The sequence below is a fragment of the Pristiophorus japonicus genome, chromosome 1, assembly GCF_044704955.1.
Source record: "Pristiophorus japonicus isolate sPriJap1 chromosome 1, sPriJap1.hap1, whole genome shotgun sequence".
NCBI classification, from domain to species: Eukaryota; Metazoa; Chordata; class Chondrichthyes; family Pristiophoridae; genus Pristiophorus; species Pristiophorus japonicus.
In genome coordinates this window covers 332044353-332064975 of record NC_091977.1, presented here as the reverse complement: position 1 = coordinate 332064975, position 20623 = coordinate 332044353, and the positions used below count along the sequence as shown (strand labels likewise).

At 46.3% G+C, this 20623-nt stretch overlaps 1 protein-coding gene and 1 long non-coding RNA gene across 4 annotated transcripts in view; one reads left to right on the top strand and one right to left on the bottom strand.

The window, feature by feature from the left end:
* LOC139272990 (uncharacterized) overlaps positions 1–874 on the bottom strand; it is a 142004-nt gene extending 141130 nt beyond the window's left edge. The window contains exon 1 of the long non-coding RNA XR_011594988.1: positions 745–874. This is a non-coding gene — a long non-coding RNA (uncharacterized lncRNA). The remainder of the gene's footprint in view (positions 1–744) is intronic.
* Positions 1–20623, top strand: part of bbs9 (Bardet-Biedl syndrome 9) — an 852590-nt gene that overhangs the window by 566924 nt on the left and 265043 nt on the right. The gene's annotated exons all lie outside the window — the stretch shown is intronic.

Here is a 20623-nt window from a genome sequence, read left to right as displayed (position 1 = left end):
CACATGGTACAGGAGGAGCATAACACCCGACCGAGCTCTCCTGCCATAACTTAACCCTTAGATACACTTAAATTGGCAACAACAGTGCTAAAAGTTACTGACTAATATAAAAAAAAAGAAAAACTACTCACCAATCACCAGCCAATCACTTACCCCCTAGGCTGTGACGTCACCTTTCTGTTTCTTTCTATTTCTTTTTTGCCTTCTCTCCCCGCTGCAGCTGCACAAGTCACGCCTCACCAACGAACTCCCGACGCCTCTCGCGGCCTTTTATAGGCCTCCGACCCCGGACTCACGCCTCACCAACGAACTCCCGACGCCTCTCGCGGCCTTTTATAGGCCTCCGACCCCGGACTCACGCCTCACCAACGAACTCCCGACGCCTATCGCGGCCTTTTGTAGGCCTCCGACCCCGGACTCACGCCTCACCAACGAATTCCCGACGCGTCTCACGGCCTTTTGTAGGCCTCCGACCCCGGACTCACGCCTCACCAACGAACTCCCGAAGCCTCTCGCGGCCTTTTATAGGCCTCCGACCCCGGACTCACGCCTCACCAACGAACTCCCGACACCTCTCGCGGCCTTTTATAGGCCTCCGACCCCAGACTCACGCCTCACCAACGAACTCCCGACGCCTCTTGCGGCCTTTTATAGGCCTCCGACCCCAGACTCACGCCTCACCAACGAACTCCCGACGCCTCTCACGGCCTTTTATAGGCCTCCGACCCCGGACTCACGCCTCACCAACGAACTCCCGATGCCTCTCGCGGCCTTTTATAGGCCTCCGACCCCGGACTCACGCCTCACCAACGAACTCCCGACGCCTCTCGCGGCCTTTTATAGGCCTCCGACTCCGGACTCACGCCTCACCAACGAACTCCCGACGCCTCTCGTGGCCTTTTATAGGTCTCCGACCCCGGACTCACGCCTCACGGTGAAGTATGTATGTGTGTGCGTGTGTGTGTGCGCAGTCAGATTGCCTTATTCAGGCAGTCAGTTCCAGCAGCTGTCTGCCTGGCCCAGCTCCAAGGTATTGGCTTCTGTAATTGCACTTATCACTGGGTTACTTCGAGGACTGGCTTAATGGAATTAAGAGCATGACCTTGAAACACACAACTAGGTCTTTAATTCCAGTGAAGTATGAGCTTTTCCCTAAGAAAGTAATTATTGTAGCAATATTAATTCCACTTATATTTCACTTAAGACAGGGCCTGATGAGAAAACACTGCTGCTAACAGAATCCACCCAGGAAAACCCCGAAACCATTTTCAGCTGTAGCCTTTGAAATTAATTCTGCTCAGTGAATGCATTTTACTCTAAAATCCAGTTAAAGTGCCTGTATTGTCTCACAGGGGAGGCGAGGAAGCAGCGTAATTATAGTAATGGCTCAGATCCTCCTAGGTAATTGACCGTAGTGATACAATGGCTTGATACAATGAAAGATGGCAGCAAAAATGTGACTCCACAACTGTCCATCAAAGGATTTTGACGTGATTTGAAAGACAATTTTTATTTTACAATCTTAAACATCTTCACAGTGCGTCTTCTACTTACAGCCTCTGATCCCTGGCCAGCATGCTCCCGTAATTCTCCTCATGTCATAGATTGGTTCTGTGGCCTCTCGTACCTCACCCATATGTTGCTGTTATAACCCCTGGACTTGGGAGGAGAAAGAGCAGCCAAGGATCCTGCTGTTGATCACTATTCAGTGACCTTCTGCTGGAAGGTCTGCACATGGATATCGGGTGAGGACAGAAGAGAGTTGGGCTTGGCTGTGATTCTCTGTAGCTGAATATCAGCATTTGGGCAAAGAATCCAAACCTCACAAAGTCAACATCCTCAGGAGAGGAGGGAAACAGTTAGCCTAAAAAATAGACGGTATCTCCGTTCTTCTGGAGAAGCATCTGATCTCCACAGGAAATTCACTGCATAGACTGAGTGGGTGATGTTGCATCTTATTTCAATGCAGAGCACATTTAAGTGTCAACCATTGGCTCAGTGGGTAGCAATCTTGCCTGCGAGTCCAAAGGTCTTGGGTTCAGGCCCCACTCCAAAGACTTGAGTATATAATCCAGGCTGACACTCCCAGTGCAGTACTGAGGGAGTGCTGCACTGTTGGAGGTGCCATCTGTCTGATGAGATGTTAAAGCAAGGCCCCATTTACTCTCTCAGGTGGACATAAAAGATGCCATGGCACTATTTTGAAGAAGAGCGGGGGAGTTTTCCCTGGCGTCCTGGGACAATATTTATCCCTCAACCAATTAAAACAAATTATCTGGTCAATATCACATTGAGGTTTGTGAGAGCTTGCTGTGTGCAGAATTGGCTGTCGTATTTCCTACATCACCATGGTGACTATACTTCAAAAGTACTTCATTGGCTGTAAAGCGTCTTAGGACGTCCTGAGATTGCGAAAGCCACTGTATAAATCAGATTCTCCATTTTGATATTTCACTGTACCAGATGTAGTCTCTGTTCTGTGTCATGCCCTTTGGTCTATGTTAGTACCTGTACTTTTTGGCTTTCTGCCAAAACAAGAAATAATTATCAATATGAACTATTTTGTTTTCCTGAGTTCTTTGATTAGAGTTGAAAGCATACCAGAAGTACTTCTAAATAAGATACCTTCAAATATTTTCATTTGAATTCCTGATAAATGAATACAATTTTCTGACAAATCATTGAATCAATGAATAGTGCAGCACAGAACCAAGCCATTCGGCCCATCGAGTCTGCGCCAGCTCTTTCAAAGAGCAATCCAGTTAGCCCCACTCCCTGTCTTTTCCTCATATCCCTGCAATTTTTTCTCCTTCAAATATTTATCCAAATCCCTTTTGATGGCGACTATTGAATCTGTATCCACCACCCATCGCATTCCAAATCCTAACCACCGTTGGGTAAAAAGGTTTTCCTCATGTCAACTCTGGTTCTTTTGCCAATCACTAAATCTTTGCCCACTTGTTATCTACCCTTCAGCCATTGGAAACAGATTCACTTTATTTATCTAAACCCTTCATAATTTTGAACACCTCTATCAAAATTCACTCCTGGCCGGCCTTCCACATTCCACACTACGTAAACTTGAAGTCATCTAAAACTCAGCAACCCGTGTACTAATCTGGACCAAGTCAAGATCACCCACCACCCCTGTGCTTTCTGATCTACAATGGCTCCCAGTTAAACAACACCTCGATTTCAAAATTCTCATCCTTGCTTTCAAATCACTCCATGGACTTGCCCCTCCCTATCTCTAATCTTTTTTAGCCTCACAATCCCACAAGAAGTCTGCGCTCCTCAAATTCTGGCCTCTTGTACATCCCTCATTATAACTGCTCAACCATCGGTGGACATGCCTTCAGCTGCCTGGGCCCTAAGCTCTGGAACTCCCTCCCTAAACCTCTTTGGCTCTCTTTCCTCCTTTAAGATGCTCGTTAAAACCTACCTCTCTAAACAAGCTATTGATTATCTGCCTTAATTTCTCCTGTGGTGCGGTGTCAAATTTATCTGTTTGTCTGTAACACTGTTGTGAAGCGCCTTGGGACATTTTACTATATTAAAGGTGCTATATAAATAAAAGTTATTATTATTATCTCCTCTTAGCCTTCTCTGCTCCAAGGAGAACAACCCCAGTTCTCCAGTCTATCCACATAACTGTAATCCTTCATCCTATTTATTTAACCATACTTAACTTTACAAATACCATAACACTCTGCCCTCTGCTCCTTTGGCTGATCTGTTTTCCTAGACATTGCCATTGCAGTACTGTATTACCCATTAATGCCTGAACCCACTGCTCAGAGCTTCAGCAACAACATCTTCTGCTGTACTCCTGGGACCGGAGATTGTTGTGGAAATGGTTCCTAGTGCTGCTTCATTTATAATGAATGAGTAAACCACATTGCCGATATGATTGGTTCATTTTGATGAATGAGATGGGGCTAGATTTTACACTTTGTTTGCATGCATAATGCCCACAACGTCCATTTTATCACTGAAATGAGGTATAACGCCCAGATATCGCCCATTTAGCCACAAAATGGAAACTGACGCCCATTTTTCGGACACTTATCGCTGAGCGTTACTTTCCCCATGTACGTAACGCCAGGAAAAAATAATACCACCAGCCACTTTTTTTGGACGGAATCATCAGAATGGGCGAAACCAAAGCCCATAATATCACCCGGCGTTACTTTCCGCACATAATTAACACCGAGATTCAATAATACTGACCGTCCACTTTATTTTGTTGTAAAGATCACATTTGCTGAAACTAACGCCCAGGAGATCGCCCAGCATCACTATCACCACCTTGCACACATCTCGCCCACAATATCGCTCGCCCCAAAAAACGCCGGGAAAAAAATGGAACTAACTGGAACTACTCACAGCGGTATGGACGCCATGTTCTACATCACATGTCGCATCATTTAAAAGGCTGCTCTGCTTCAACCTTGGGGGAGTTTGGATGTATTCTGGAGTTGTTTGGAGGTGATGTGAACATCTGAAAAAACATCTTTATCATACTGTGGACAATTGGAATTTAATAGGTGTCTTTGTCGGGACATTCATTCTTTGTGACCAATCGGTGGAAAACAGATAGCTATTGGAATGGGGCCTGTCCTTTCTTACCCTCTCTTGATGGCCAATTACATGCTGCAGACTTGAGATTGCAGAAGGTACGCTCGCCAGCATTATGTGTCCAATGTAAGATGTGCCAGACTGATGAAGAGGACCAGACGTTACACCCCCCACAAGTACAGGGAGAAGCAGTCTTACCTCAACTTGCCCGATACCATCTGCCTTCGGAGACTGTGCTTCCACAAAGAGGTTATCACTGAGGTATGCCAGCTCATAAGGGGAGATCTGCAGCCTGCCAGCACCATCAGGACTGCTCTGTCTGTCGAGGTCCAAGTCACCACGGCACTGTCGTTCTATGCCTCGGGTTCTTTTCAGGACTTAGCTGGCGACATTTGCGGTATGTCTCAGCATGCCACACATTGCTGCATTAGACAGGTAACTGAAGCCCTGTACGTACGCAGGATGGACTTTATCAGCTTCCCTATGACCAGGGAGGCTCACATTAAGAGGGCTCTAAGATTCTATCGAATTGCTAACTTCCCCAAGGTGCAGGGAGCAATAGACTCTGCGCACATCGTGATGCAGGCACCTTTTCAGGATGCAGAGGTTTTCAGGAACTGCAAGGGATTCCACTCCCTGAATGTGCAACTCGTTGTCGACCACCAGCAAATTATAATGGCAGTGAATGCTAAATTTCCGGGCAGCATCCATGATGCTCACATCCTGCGTGAGAGTACTGTTTAACAATCAGCCACAAGGTCAATGCTGGATACTTGGTGACAAAGGATATGGCCTCGCCACCTGGCTGATGAACCCCTGCTTGACACCCACACCGAAACTGAGAAGCGATACAACGAGAGCCACAGAGCCACTTGCAATATCGTCGAGAAAAGCATTGGAGTGCTTAAGCAGCGCTTTAGATACCTGGACCACTCAGGAGGTGAACTCCAATACCACCCTGATCAGGTAGCTCAATTCGTGGTAGTGTGCTCCATGCTGCACAACTTGGCTATCAGGAGGGGCAAGAATTGCCAGAAGGGTGTGACGGTCAGGAGAGAGAGGAAGAGGAGGACGAGGAGGTGGACGCTGATCTCGGACCACACAATCAGGCTGACGCTGAAGCCATGCCGCCGCCCCCCTGTAGACTGCATAAAAGGGCCCATGGTGGCATCATAGTTGCAAGCAAGACTCTTATGTCAGGAGCTCATAAATGAGCGCTTTACCTGAAAGAACGTTGGTGGTATTTACAAGGCTGACACAATGTTAGATGTGCAGGTCATACATCAATGGTGGACATCACCTTGGTGACAGTTAAAAATTTAAGTTGATTGAAGTTAAGTGTAATTATACCCTTTGATGTTAAGGAATCACCAGTGTGTAACGGTGCAGCTAACTGAGCCAGTGCGCATCAAGGTTATGTTAAATAAAAACCATTTAAACCGACCATTTGTCTGAAATCATAAGTATATCTGTAAAAACCAACCCTTCTCCCCCACCCTCTCATCCCCACCTCTACCCCTTCCCCTTCCCCTCCTGACTCCAAGCTGCCTGGCCGAAGAGTTCTTCAGGCGCTGATTCATTGCGGGGGGGGCGGCAGTGGGGGATGACGGCCGAACTGCTGCTTGGACGGATACGGGAGAGGACGGTCCTGAGGTGGGAATGTGCTCCAAGCCAGAAGCAAGATGTTGCTCCTGGCTCTCGCATCATTGTCAATGGGGGTGCAGCACCCTGGGGTGCAGTACCGTGTTCCGGGACCACTAGGAGCCCTCTGCCACCAGTGTTCCTGGCTACCAGCTGCAGGGCCTCCTCCATCCCTTCTATGTTATATATTATTTGTTGGACAAAAACTCGGTGCCAAAAATGTTATTGGTGCTTAGTAGGCTTTTTGCTGCTGGTGAATCTCCCTTGTGCCTCCCACAACAGCCAAACAAGCACACACCACATCCACACATGCTTTCAGTCCCTCTCTGCTCCCTCTCTCTGTCTCTTCTTCTGTGCATGTAATAATGACCCCTGACCTCCTGAATCGCGGGAATCGAGCTGTTGCTGTTGCTAAGGATAGCGACACTTTACGACAGAAGGTCAGAGAGATTTAACGCTACTGCCCATTTCATATCACTCGTGGCAATGCCCAATTTCAAAAATGGAGACTAGGGGCTTTGAGAGTGGGCAACAAGCCAGTGATCTGAAAACCCATTTTTACCGCCCACACCGGAAATACCGCCCATTTTTGGGCGACCTGCACAAAAGTGTAAAATCTAGCCCATGGTCACTCCAGTTTTGTTGGTGCTGTTATTTTTCTGCATCCTTGTTTCAAGGGAAGGACAGAGCTAGCTGCAGACACCTGAATCACTTTATACAGCATGATAATAGGTTGATTATTGTGTCAATTATACACTTAAAACAACAGGACTTTCAGATTAAGTTAAATCCACTTAAATTTCCTTAATATCTATGTACTGTATTTGGGGGGGGGGCATGCTGAGCATAGCTGTACTAAAGGATAAAATGTATTAATGCTGCTCTTACTGCTATTGTATCATTCATCCTACAAACACATAAATCGGATACTGGTGCTGTCCGGTGGGGAAACCACTTTGGACATGTTCTATTCCCAGCTTCAAACTCTGCAGTTGCCCTGTACATGTCCTCGTTCCCCCCACCCCCCAACATCAAAAGCAGACTTCTTGGCTGTTGCAGCAGGAAACACTTGTTAATCTCTCTTTATTGTCTACGTAACACCAATCGCTGAATTTCAAAGTCATTGATTGCGTGCAAAATGTTCTTGCATGTTTCAAAGGGAAGCACTTGGAACCGGTGACCGTTGGATAAAGAGCTATATAAATGTAGGTCTTTTTGTTTTTTGATTGGTTGCACAGACATGTGTACCCAGATCTGGACCCAGTAATGTATCACGGTGTAAGGTCAAGACCCACAAGTGCATAACAAAGGAATTAGAGCACGAGTAGGCCATACAGCCCTTCCAGCCTGCTCCGCCATTCAATAAGGTCATGGCTGATCTTTGACCTCAACTCCACTTGTCCGCCCGACCTCAATATATCCCTTGATTCCCCTAGAGTCCAAAAATCTGTCCATCTCAGCCTTGAATATACTCAACGATTCAGCATCCACAGTCCTTTGGGGTTAGAGAATTCCAAAGATTCACAACGCTCTGTGAAGAAATTCCTCCTCATCTCGGTCTTAAATGGCTGACCCCTTATCCTGAGACTCTACCCCCTAGTTCTAGATAGGGGAAACAACCTCTCAGCATCTACCCTGTCAATCCCCCTCAGAATCTTATATGTTTCAATGAGATCACCTCTCATTCTTCCAAACTCCAGAGAACATAGGCCCAATCTACTCAATCTCTCCTCATAGGACAATCTTCTCATCCCAGGAATCAATCTAGTGCAAGTGTATCCTTCCTTAGATAAGGAGACCAAAGCTATGCACAGTACTGCAGGTGTGGTCTCACCAAAGCCCTGTACAATTGTAGCAAGATTTCATTACTTTTGTATGTCAACCCCCTTGCAATAAAGGCCAACATGCAATTTTGCCTTCCTAATTGCTTGCTGTACCTGCATGCTAACTTTCTGTGTTTCCTGTACTAGGACACCTAAATCTCTCTGAACAGCAACATTTAATAGTTTCTCACCATTTAAAAAATATTTTGTTTTCTATTCCTCCTACCAAAGTGAATATCCCCACTTTCTACTCCTTATTGCCCACTCACTTAACCTGTTTATAATGCATTGCAGGCTTGTTGTGTCCTCAAAGCTTACTTTCTCACCTAGTTTTGTATCATTAACAAACTTGGAAACATTGCACTCGATCCCTTCATCTAAGTCATTGATATGAATTGTAAATAGCTGAGGCCTAAGCACAGACCTTGCAGCACTCACTCGTTAGAGCCTAGTAGTACAAGGCACCGCCAAGGATTAAAAGAGGAGAGAAGCAGTGGTTGACCCCAGTTTTGGCAATGAACAGAGCCAGGCCAATGCATGGGGATGTGATCCCCAAATGAATACAGGCACTGATAGATTAGAGCAGCTTCACGTCATCTTATCTAAGGGGTTCTCTATCTTGGTTGACTCACACATGGCCATTGGCTACTTCATAGCATCATTTGTGAGGAAGAAGAGGAAAGGACAATATGGAAGAAGGGCTTTTAACCCAGGGATGGCTTCAATCATCAACAAGTGAGGCTGGGTATGGGTATGAGGTGCTTTGAATGGGGCTCTGGATATGAAGCTGGGGCTCTGGGATGGGTCTGGGGCTCTAGCTCTGTGTCTGGGTATGAGGCTGGGACTATGGGGATGGGGCTAGGACTGGAGCTCTGGGTATGGGGATGGTACTGGTGCTCTGGGGATGGGAAACATAGAAAATAGTTGCAGGAGTAGGCCATTCGGCCCTTCGAGCCTGCACCACCATTCAATATGATCATGGCTGATCATGCATTTCAGTACCCCATTCCTGCTTTCTCTCCATACCCCTTGATCCCTTTAGCCAGATCGACATCTAACTCCCTTTTCAATATAGCTAACGAACTGGCCCCAACAAGTTTCTGTGGTAGAGAATTCCAATACCCACAACTCTCTGAGTGAAGAAGCTTTCCTCATCTCGGCTCTTAATGGCTTACCCCTTATCCTTCGACTGTGACCCCTGGTTCTGGACTTGCCCAACATCGGGAACATTCTTCCTGCATCTAACCTGTCCAATCCCGTCAGAATTTTATATGTTTCTATGAGATCCCCTCTCATTCTTCTAAATTTCATTGAATACAAGCCTAGTCGATCCAGTCTTTCTTCATATGTCAGTTCTGCTTTCCCGGGAATCAGTCTGGTGAACCTTCGCTGCACTCCCTCAATAGCAAGAATGTCCTTCCTCAGATTAGGGGACCAAAACTGAACACAATATTCAAGGTGTGGCCTTACCAAAGCCTTGTAGTAAGATTTGCCTGCTCCTACACTCGAATCCTCTCGCTTTGAAGGCCAACATGCCATTTGCCTTCTTCACCGTCTGCCGCACCTGCATGCCAACTTTCAATGACTGATGTACCATGACACCCAGGTCTCGTTGCACCTCCCCCTTTACCAATCTGTCACCATTCAGATAATAATCAGCCCTCCTGTTTTTACCACCAAAGTGGATAACCTCACATTTATCCACATTATACCGCATCTGCCATGTATTTGCCCACTTACCTGACCTGTCCAAGTCACCCTGCAGCCTCTTAGCATCCTCCTCACAGCTCACACTGCCACCCAGCTTAGTGTCATCTGCAAACTTGGAGATATTACATTCAATTCCTTCGTCTAAATTATTAATGTATATTGTAAATAGCTGGGGTCCCAGCACTGAACCTTGCTGTACCCCACCAGTCACTGCCTGCCATTCTGAAAAGGACGCGTTTATTCCTACTCTCTGCTTCCTGTCTGCCAACCAGTTCTCTATCCACATCAGTACATTACCCCCAATACCATGTGCTTTAATTTTGCACACTAATCTCTTATGTGGGACCTTGTCAAAAGTCTTTTGAAAGTCTAAATATACATCCACTGGCTCCCCATTGTCCACTTTACTAGTCATATCCTCAAAAAATTCTAGATTTGTTAAGCATGATTTCCCTTTCATAAATCCATGCTGACTTGGATCGATCCTGTCACTGATTTCCAAATGCACTGCTATTACGTCTTTAATAATTGATTCCAGCATTTTCCCCACTACTGATGTCAGTCTAACTGGTCTATAATTCCCTGTTTTCTCTCTCCCTCCTTTCTTAAAAAGTGGGGTTACATTAGCTACCCTCCAGTCCATAGGAACTGATCCAGAGTCTATAGAATGTTGGAAAATGACCACCAATGCATCCACTATTTCTAAGGCCACTTCCTTAAGTACTCTGGGATGCAGACTATCAGGCCCTGGAGATTTATCGGCCTTCAATCCCATCAATTTTCCTAACACAATTTTCTGACTAATAAGGAAGGATTTCCTTTAGTTCCTCCTTCTCGCTAGACCCTTGTTCCCCAAATATTTCCGGAAGATGGGACTGGAGCTCTGGTTATGGAGATGGGACTGGTGCTCTGGGGATGGAGATGGGACTGGGGCTCTGTGGATGGGGATGGAACTAGAGCTCTGAATATGGGGATTGGGATGGGTGTGGGGCTCTGGGTTGGGGCTGGCGATTGGCTCTGAGTATGGGGCGTGGGGAGGTCTGGGGATGGGTATGGGTATGGGGCTCTGGATGTGGGGCTGGGACTCCAGCTATGGGGCTGGTGCTGGCATTCTGGGTAAGAGGCTGGGGCAATGCGTATGGAACTGGAGATTGGTCTAGTGCTGCAGGTATGGGGCTGGGGCTGGCTATGAGGGTCTGGGACTCTTTTTGGGGCTGGGTATGGGGGTGAGACCTGGTAAGTTCCTGGGGCTGAGTATGGGGCTCTGGGTATGAGGTTGGGGTTCTGGGTATGGGGCTGTGTATGAGGCTAATGCTGGGGATGGGGCTCTGGCTGGCGTTGACTGAGCAGTGACCTCAACCAGTAGGTATACTGTAAATATTGTTTCTCAACTGCAAGCATGTCCTGGATTGAGCCAGGATGGAACCATGGACCTATTGGAAATTCCTGTTACTTTTGATTTGATGCTAGTTATTATCCTCCATAAGGAAGCATAGCAAAGATAATTTCCAAATAGTTATTCTGAACAGTCTGTAATAACTAAGCCGGATAGCTCTTTCACGACCCACAGGCCTCTCAGGAATTTCTATTCACACAATCACCTGCTGACTTTTTTTTATTCATTCCTGGGATGTGGGTGTCCCTGGCAAGGCCAGCATTTCTTACCCAACCTGAATTACCCTTGAAAAGGTGGTGGTGTTAGGGAGGGAGTTCAAGGATTTTGAGCCAGCAACAATGAAGGAACGGTAATATATTTCCAGGTTAGGGTGGTGTGTGACTTGGATGACAATTTAGAGTTGTTCCCAAGCGCCTGCTGCCCTTGTCCTTCTAGGTTGGAAAGGTCGCGGATTTGGGAGGTGCTGTTAAAGAAGCTTTGGCGAGTTGCTGCAGTGCATCTTGTAGATGGTACACACTGTAGCCAAGGTGCGTCGGCCATGGAGGGAGTGAATGTTTAAGGTGGAGGATTGGGTGTCAATCAAGTAGGCTGCTTTGTCCTGGATGGTGTTTAGCTTCTTGAGTGTTGTTGGAGCTGCACTCATCCAGGCACGTAGAGAGTATTCCATCACACTCCTGAGTTGTCGATGACACCTCCCATCACTTTGCTGATGACTGAAAGTAGACTGATAGGGCGGTAATTGGCAAGATTGGATTTGTCCTGCTTTTTTTGGACAGGACATATCTGGGCAGTTTTCCACATTGTCGGGTAGATGCCAGTGTTGTTGCTGTTATGGAATAGCTTGGCCAGAGATGCAGCTAATTCTAGAGCACAAGTCTTCAGCAGTCTGCCATGTGGGACCTTATCAAAAGCTTTGTTAAAATCCATATATGCTACCTCGTACGCACTGTCCTCATCGACCCTCCTAGTTACCTTCTCGAAAAATTCAATCAAGTTGGTCAGACACGACCTTCCCTCAACAAATCCGTGTTGACTGTCCCTGATTAATCCGTGTCTTTCTAAATGTAGATTTATCCTGTCCTTCAGGATTTTTTACAATAATTTTCCCACGACTGAGGTTAGGCTGACAGGCCTATAATTACTCGGTCTATCCCTTTCTCCCTTTTTAAACAAAGGTACCACATTAGCAGTCCTCCAGTCTTCTGGCACCACACCTGAAGCCAAAGAGGATTGGAAAATGACCACCAATGCATGCACTATTTCTAAGGCCACTTCCTTAAGTACTCTGGGATGCAGACTATCAGGTCGTGGGGATTTTATAAGCCTTCAATCCCATCAATTTCCCTAACACAATTTTCCGCCTAATAAAGATATCCTTCAGCTCCTCCTTCTCACTAAACCCTCGGTCCCCTAGTAATTCTGGAAGGATATTTGTGTCTTCCTTCGTGAAGACAGAACCAAAGTATTTGTTCAGTTGGTCTGCCATTTCTTTGTTCCCCATTATAAATTCACCTGACTCTGACTGCAAGGAACCTACGTTTGTCTTCACGAATCTTTTTCTCTTCACATATCTATAGAAGCTTTTGCAGTCAGTTTTTATGTTCCCTGCAAGCTTCCTCTCGTATTTTATTTTCCTCCTCTTAATTAAACCCTTTATCTTCCTCTGCTGAATTCCAAATTTCTCCCAGTCCTCAGGTTTGCTGCTTTTTCTGGCCAATTTATATGCCTCTTCCTTAAGATTTAACACCATCCTTAATTTCCCTTGTTAGCCACGGTTGAGCCACCTTCCCCGTTTTATTTTTTACTCCAGACTAGGCTGTACAATTGTTGAAGTTCATCCATGTGATCTTTAAATGTTTGCCATTGCCTATCCACCGTCAACCCTTTAAATATCATTTGCAAGTCAATTCTAACCAATTCACGCCTCATACTGTCGAAGTTACCTTTCCTTAAGTTCAGGACCCTTGTTTCTGAATTAACTGTGTCACTCTCCAGCTTAGTAAAGAATTATACCATATTATGCTCGCTCTTCCCCTAGGGGCCTCGCACAACAAGATTGCTAATTAGTCCTTTCTCATTACACATCACCCAGTCTAGGATGGCTAGCTCCCTAGTTAGTTCCTCGACATATTGGTCTAGAAAACCATCCCTAATACACTCCAGGAAATCCTCCTCCACCGCATTGCTACCAGATTGGTTAGCCCAATCAATATGTAGATTAAAGTCACCCATGATAACTGCTGTCCCTTTATTGCATGCATCCCTTATTTCTTGTTTGATGCTGTCCCCAACCTCACTACTACTATTTGGTGGTCTGTACACAACTCCCACTAGTGTTTTCTGCCCTTTGGTATTCCGTAGCTCCATCCATACCGATTCCACATCATCCAAGCTAATGTCCTTCCTTACTATTGCGTTAATTTCCTCTTTAACATCAATGCCACCTCGCCTCCTTTTCCTTTCTGTCTATCCTTCCTAAATGCTGAATACCCCTGGATGTTGAGTTCCCAGCCTTGGTCCCCCTGGAGCCAGGTCTCCGTGATGCCAATCACATCGTATCCGTTAACTGCTATCTGCGCAGTTAATTCGTCCACCTTATTCCGAATACTCCTCGCATTGAGGCACAGAGCCTTCAGGCTTGTCTTTCTAACACATTTTGCCCCTTTAGAATTTTGCTGTAATGAGGCCCTTTTTGCTTTTTGACTTAGGTTTCTCTGCCCTCCACTTTTTCTTTTCTTCTTTCTATCTTTTACTTCTGCCTCCACTCTACTTCCCTCTGTCTCCCTGCACAGGTTCCCATCCCCCTGCCATATTAGTTTAACTCCTCCCCAACAGCACTAGCAAACACTCCCCCTAGGACATTGGTTCTGGTCCTGTCCAGGTGCAGACCGTCCGGTTTGTACTAGTCCCACCTCCCCTAGAACCGGTTCCAATGTCCCAGAAATTTGAATCCCTCCCTTCTGCACCACTCCTCAAGCCACGTATTCATCTGAGGTATCCTGCAATTCTTACTCTGACTAGCACGTGGCACTGGTGACAATCCTGAGATTACTACTTCTGAGGTCCTACTTTTTAATTTAGCTCCTTGCTCCCTAAATTCGTCTCATAGAAAATACAAGATTCTGATGGGACGGGACAGGTTAGATGCGGGTAGATTGTTCCCGATGTTGGGGAAGTCCAGAACCAGGGGACACAGTCCTAGGATAAGGGGTAGGCCATTTAGGACTGAGATGAGGAGAAACTTCTTCACTCAGAGAGTTGTTAACCTGTGGAATTCCCTGCCGCAGAGAGTTGTTGATGCCAGTTTATTGGATATATTCAAGTGGGAGTTAGCTAACGGGATCAAGGGGTATGGAGAGAAAGCAGGAAAGGGGTACTGAGGGAATGATCGGCCATGATCTTATTGAATGGTAGTGCAGGCTCGAATGGCCGAATGGCCTACTCCTACACCTATTTTCTATGTCTATGTTTCTGTGTCTCGTAGGACCTCATCCTGTTTTTTACCTATATCATTGGTACTTATATGCACCACGACAACTAGCTGTTCACCCTCCCTTTTCAAAATGTCTTGCACCCGCTCCGAGACATCCTTGACCCTTGCACCAGGGAGGCAACATACCATCCTGGAGTCTCAGTTGCGGCCACAGAAACGTCTATCTATTCCCCTTGCAATAGAATCCCCTACCACTATAGCTCTCCCACTCTTTTTCCTGCCCTCCTGTGCAGCAGAGCCACCCACGGTGCCATGAACTTGGCTGCTGCTGCTCTCCCCTGATGAGTCACCCCCCCCCCCCAACAGTACCCAAAGCGGTGTATCTGTTTCCAAGGGTTAGACCACAGGGGACTGCTGCACTACCTGCCTTGTACTGCTCTTCCTGTTGGTCACCCATTCCCTATCTGGCTGTGTACCCTTTACCTGTGGTAAGACCAACTCACTAAATGTGCTATTCACGTCATTCTCAGCATCGTGGATGCTCCAGAGTAAATCCACCCGCAGCTCCAGTGCTGCAATGCGGTCTGTCAGGAGCTGCAGGCGGATGCACTTCCCGCACATGTAGTCGTCAGGGACACTGGAAGCGTCCCTGACTTCCCACATATTACAGAAGGAGCATAACACGTGTCCGAGCTCTCCTGCCATGACTTAACCATTAGATTAACTTAATTTGGCAACAACAATGCTAAAAGGTTACTTACTGATAAAGGAAAGAAAAGAAAAACTACTCACCAATCACTATTCAATCACTTACCCCCTTGGCTGTGACGTCACCTTTCGATTTCTTTCTACTTCTTTTTTGCCTTCTCACCCTGCTGCAGCTGCACCGGCTGGCCTCTCTGACTGCCTCACGAACTCCCCGCTGGCCTTTATAGGCCTCCCGACGTTGCTCCTCGATCTCCCGCCTCTCCGACTTTTAACGACAATCCAGTACTTTCATGGTCACCATTACTGATACAGGGTACTAGCTTTTTAATTCCAGATTTATTTAATTAACTGTATTTAGTTTCCCCAGGATTTAAACTCACATCTCTGGATCATTAGTCCAGGCCTCTGGATTATTAGTCCAGTAACTTAACCACTATGTTACCATACCTGTTGTCTTCCAAGTGGAGACACAATATGGCAAGTTACCTGTGCCAGGGAACTCTCCAGTTGGTCAAGAGAAGGCATTAAGTAACAAAATGCGTGTATGGGAGTGGCATTACCTGCAGAAAGTCTCCAAATGCCCATCGTCTCTTATCAAGGATGCTTAATGAAAAACGGATGTTGCAGTTCAGGCACCTCACCAGACGATTCATTCGAAAGCTCCCGGCCATTTTTAATTTCCCTCTTCAGATAGCCTGGACAAATCTGGTGTTTCTACTGTGCAGAAAGCACGAGTCACAATTGGGATTCTAAACTTGCAGTTTTGTTGTTGAAAGACCAAAACTATAACATTGAAGCTGTCAAACTTCCCTGAATTGATGAATCGTTACTGGAATGAGTTACAAAATTGCCTTGGTGAAATCTCAGCAATGAAAATGTTACGCTGTCAAGGTACCTCAAGAAACTGCTTTTACAAGTCATTAACTAAAACCCCATACTTCACAAAGTAAGGTAACAGATTTGGGATTTCCACGGATGCCACCACTTAGAACAGAGAAATGTGAATATCAAATCTGTCAAACTAGAGCACTCAACTGGCAAACAATTGGGGTATATTTTCCTTTCGGTGTAAAGTTATAAATGAATGAGTGTTTAGTGAAAACAAATTGTTTAAATTTTTCTGAAAGATGGAAATATACCTCATTGATTCCTAACCTTTTATGAAACATTCCAAGTCATTCTACATGGAAGGTACAGCGACACAGAACCTAAAACTCTCTCTCATAACCCTGGATTGTTCAGTTGTTAATTTGTGCACTGAAAACCCAATAGCAATGGATCCGCAAATAGCACCAGTATGACAAGCAAATAGTAGTGTTAAATGAATGCCAAGAGAATGGCATTCAGTGCCAAATGCTTCACATCTGCTGCGCGGGAATCCATGCCACAGAGCAGCGGCAACCTTCGATGATCCAAGCTCCTAGCCCAGCAACTAGAATGCTGACACACATCAATGCACCAGAATGACACTGGGAAGCCTTTGCTAAGCCCAGAATTACCTTGCAGCTTGAAGCCACTTCAGAGACAGAACTCTGCCCATCTAACCCACTAAATAGTTAGTCCACTGTGCCTCCATCTTCATCACTCAGATATACATGAGAAATATGCCTTCTTTCTTTTCACTCCCCTCCAAGCCAATGGCTGCATATAGTGGGGCACTGTCCAGTTTAAGGGTACCTAGCAAGAGTGTGCGTGGAGTTATTGATGAGATGGCTGCACATCCTCTTCCCTGTCTGAGTTGGGCACAATGTGAAAACTACTATAAAAAAGGGAGCAGTGATTGTGAAATGAGTCCTCTTGTTACCCAGATGTAGCCATTACTAATAGCGATGGCAGATAGTTTCCAACCATACTGCCAGGTGTTGGACCACTTGGATCCGCAAGACCCCCTGTGTGATTTTTGGAAGAAATTGAACTCCAGCAATTCCTTGATCAGAACAGCTGCTTCTCTGAAATTGGGAGCATTTTAGGGCAAAACAGAGTGGAACCGAAATTGGCCTCTTGTACGCCTGCCGTTAGCGCCTTCGATAGGTGCTAATGGGGCGCAAAAAAAACGGGGAGAAAGACAGCAAAATGTGGCCAGAGGGAGAAGGCCCAACAGGGCTTGCAACAGGAGACCTTGCCCTCCCAGGGTATTCTGGCAGCAGTTCATCTACATCAATTTCACTGAGGAACAATGTGTTTGAAGGCTACGCTTCAGCAATGACTTGATCACAGAGCTCTGCCATTTGCCGCAACCAGACCTCGAGCCTCAGACCAGGGTGAGGACAGCTCTCTCAGTGGCAGCCAATGGATCCTTCCAGGGAGTGTCAGGAGACATCTCCAACATCTTCCATTTCTCCATCCGTGAGTTCACAGATGCTCTGTACAGAAGGAGGAGGGACTATATCTCCTTCCACATGACCAGAGAGAAGCAGCATGAGTGTGCATGTGGCTTCGGCAGGGTGCCATTGACTGCACCCGTGTCGCTTTGCGGACACCGCATCGCAATCCTGAGGTCTTCCATTCACTGAATGTGCACCTGGTCTGTGACCACACACACAGAATCCTCACAGTCAATTTCCACTATCCTGGCAGCAGCCACAATGCCTTCATCCTGAGCCAGACCGGTGTGCCAGCTCTGTTCCAGTCACCACATCAAGCTCTCCACCTTACACATGACTGCCCTCCACAACCCCACCACTCATGCCCAGCACTTATACAAGGAGAGCCATACTGCCACCAGAAACATCATTGAGCAGACCATCGGAGTGCTGAAGCAATGGTTCCGCTGTCTTGACCTTGCTGTGCATGAAGTGACTGCCATGTTTCCTACATTACAACAGTGACTACACATCAAAAGTGCTTCATTGACTGTAAAGGACTTTGGGATGTTGTATAAGGCGCTATATAATTGCAAGTTCCTCCTATTTACTTCATCCATCCAGAAGCACCCTACAAATCCCCCTTTTGCAGCGTCCAATTGTTTCTGGGTTTTTGTCTCCTCTGCTCCATCTAGGAACCCAGTACATGTTCTGATTATCTTTGGGCTGGATTTTAGGCTTTTTTGTTTTCAGGGCAAAAACTGAGGTGGGTCGGGAAAGTTACCGGCTGAGAATCGTCTGCGCTTTGGTGAGGAACTTATGCTATCTGGGCCCTGCTTCAGGGGGCGCAGCTTGAAGGGAGGCATTATACACTTTTTGAGGCGCAAAAATGGGAAACTTGCGAACTAAGCCATGAGCACGCGGAGAGAGGCCTGGGGCGGGGCGGGGGGGTGGGGAACCTTAACAGAAACACAAAAACATTCTTGAAACATTGCCCACACCACCACAATATAAATCGCTGAAAAAAATTAAAGGAACAAACACTTGCACTTACCTTTACAGCACATTACCTTCCTCATCGCTGCCGGGCGATTTCCCAGGTGGTCATTGTGATTCCAGGCGTACAGGTTGGGTCCGGGCCAAAACTCGGATGGTGTTGCAACGAAAGGCATTGTACACCTGGCGCAGCTCTTCCTGGCACCGCCATAAAACCGGATCCGAGGATCACGACCGGACGCAGAAGACCTCACCGCCGCATTTCACACCGCTCCGGGGTGAAACCCGGAATGCAAAGGACCGGAAACTACAGCCCTTTGTGTGATGAACAGTTTACTGATGTTGATCCTGAGTTTGCTCTTTACCAGCTTGCCCCCATGACTTACTAATTTGCTGGTGTTTAGGGGCGGTGTATGGAGCCCTGTTCTTTCTATTGTAAATGATAATAAGGTGTAATGACCGGTTGTCAGTTCAGAATATAGTGGCTTCCCCGGTGGCTCAGTGACTTTATTTCGTGTGTAATGCAACCATGTAGTCCAGGAGGCTCGTGGGTTCAATCCCCAGTCTGAGCTGAGTCAATGATCTCTTTAGGGCGGTACTTGAGGTGCTACTAATGGCCCCAGGGTTAGGGAGTGGAAAAGTGACATGGATTACCTCCATGCTGCCGTATACGTCCAAGCGTACAGACCTTGCCCAAGTGGCCATATGTCCGTGTTGTTGGCAGGCTATCCAACCACGAGGGGCATCATCATCATCATTATAGGCAGTCCCTCGGAATCTAGGAAAACTTGCTTCCACTCTAAAAATGAGTCCTTAGGTGGCTGAACAGTCCAATACGAGAACCACAGTCCCTGTCACAGGTGGGACAGATAGTCGTTAGGGGAAAGGGTGGGTGGGTGGGACTGGTTTGCTGCATGCTCTTTCCGCTGCCTGCACTTGATTTCTGCATGCTCTCGACGATGAGACTCAAGGTGCTCAGCGCCCTCCCGGATGCACTTCCTCCACGTAGGGCGGTCTTTGGCCAGGGACTCCCAGGTGTCAGTGGGGATGTTGCACTTTATCAGGGAGGTTTTGAGGGTGTCCTTGTAACGTTTCCTCTGCCCATCTTTGGCTCGTTTGCCGTGAAGGAGTTCCGAGTAGAGCGCTTGCTTTGGGAGTCTCGTGTCTGGCATGTGAACAATGTGGCCTGCCCAGCAGAGCTGATCAAGTGTGGCCAGTGCTTCAATGCTGGGGATGTTGGCAGAGCTGGTAGTCTCAGAAACAGAAGCCTTGATTTCCCTGGGGCACATGCTAATATTGACTAACTCAACACAGAGCAGCGATTGAGCCTGCGATTTTCCTGCTCTGTGTGTCTCAGTGCCATACCATGCAATGCATTTGCTTATTGGTCACTGAACTATCAGAACCTGTCGCGATGTGAAGTTGTCTGACCTTGGATAAAAAACATGTAGGTAAATACTCCCAATGAATGTGTAAATAAAGCTATACTTTCATGTCTTGATTTAAAAGTATGCAAGAAACAGAGGGTTTATAAAACACCTTGTTATCTTGAGCTTTGTACTTCCTAAAATAACCTTTAAAAAGTTTACACCAAAGTTTTAGCATAGTTGGCTTTTAGTTGGTTAATTAACCATTTAAAATTTGGATTAGGCTGAATCAAGCTTAAAAAGATTGGGATCACTAGGTTACTCTTTAAATGAATGAAATCCACTTGAAGGAAGATTTAAGTTCTTCACTTATTTGCTCCTGGACTGCACAAATCAATGAGATTAAATGTTCCTGATCCTCCTCCATTGTTCATTCCACTTGAATGGAACATGTAACAGTAGTCACCTCACCTGAAACCATAACAGTCCCAGGCTAATTGTTGCTTTAGAAAAGGACACGTGTTTGCTTTTGTTTTTACAACACTTGCAAAATGCCAGTTTCCCACTCAATGAACTGAAAAAGGTTGTTTTCATCAATTTAACTTCATAGTGATATTAATGGGTATTCTGGAAATACTTTCAACACTGTAATAATTAGACATCTGGTG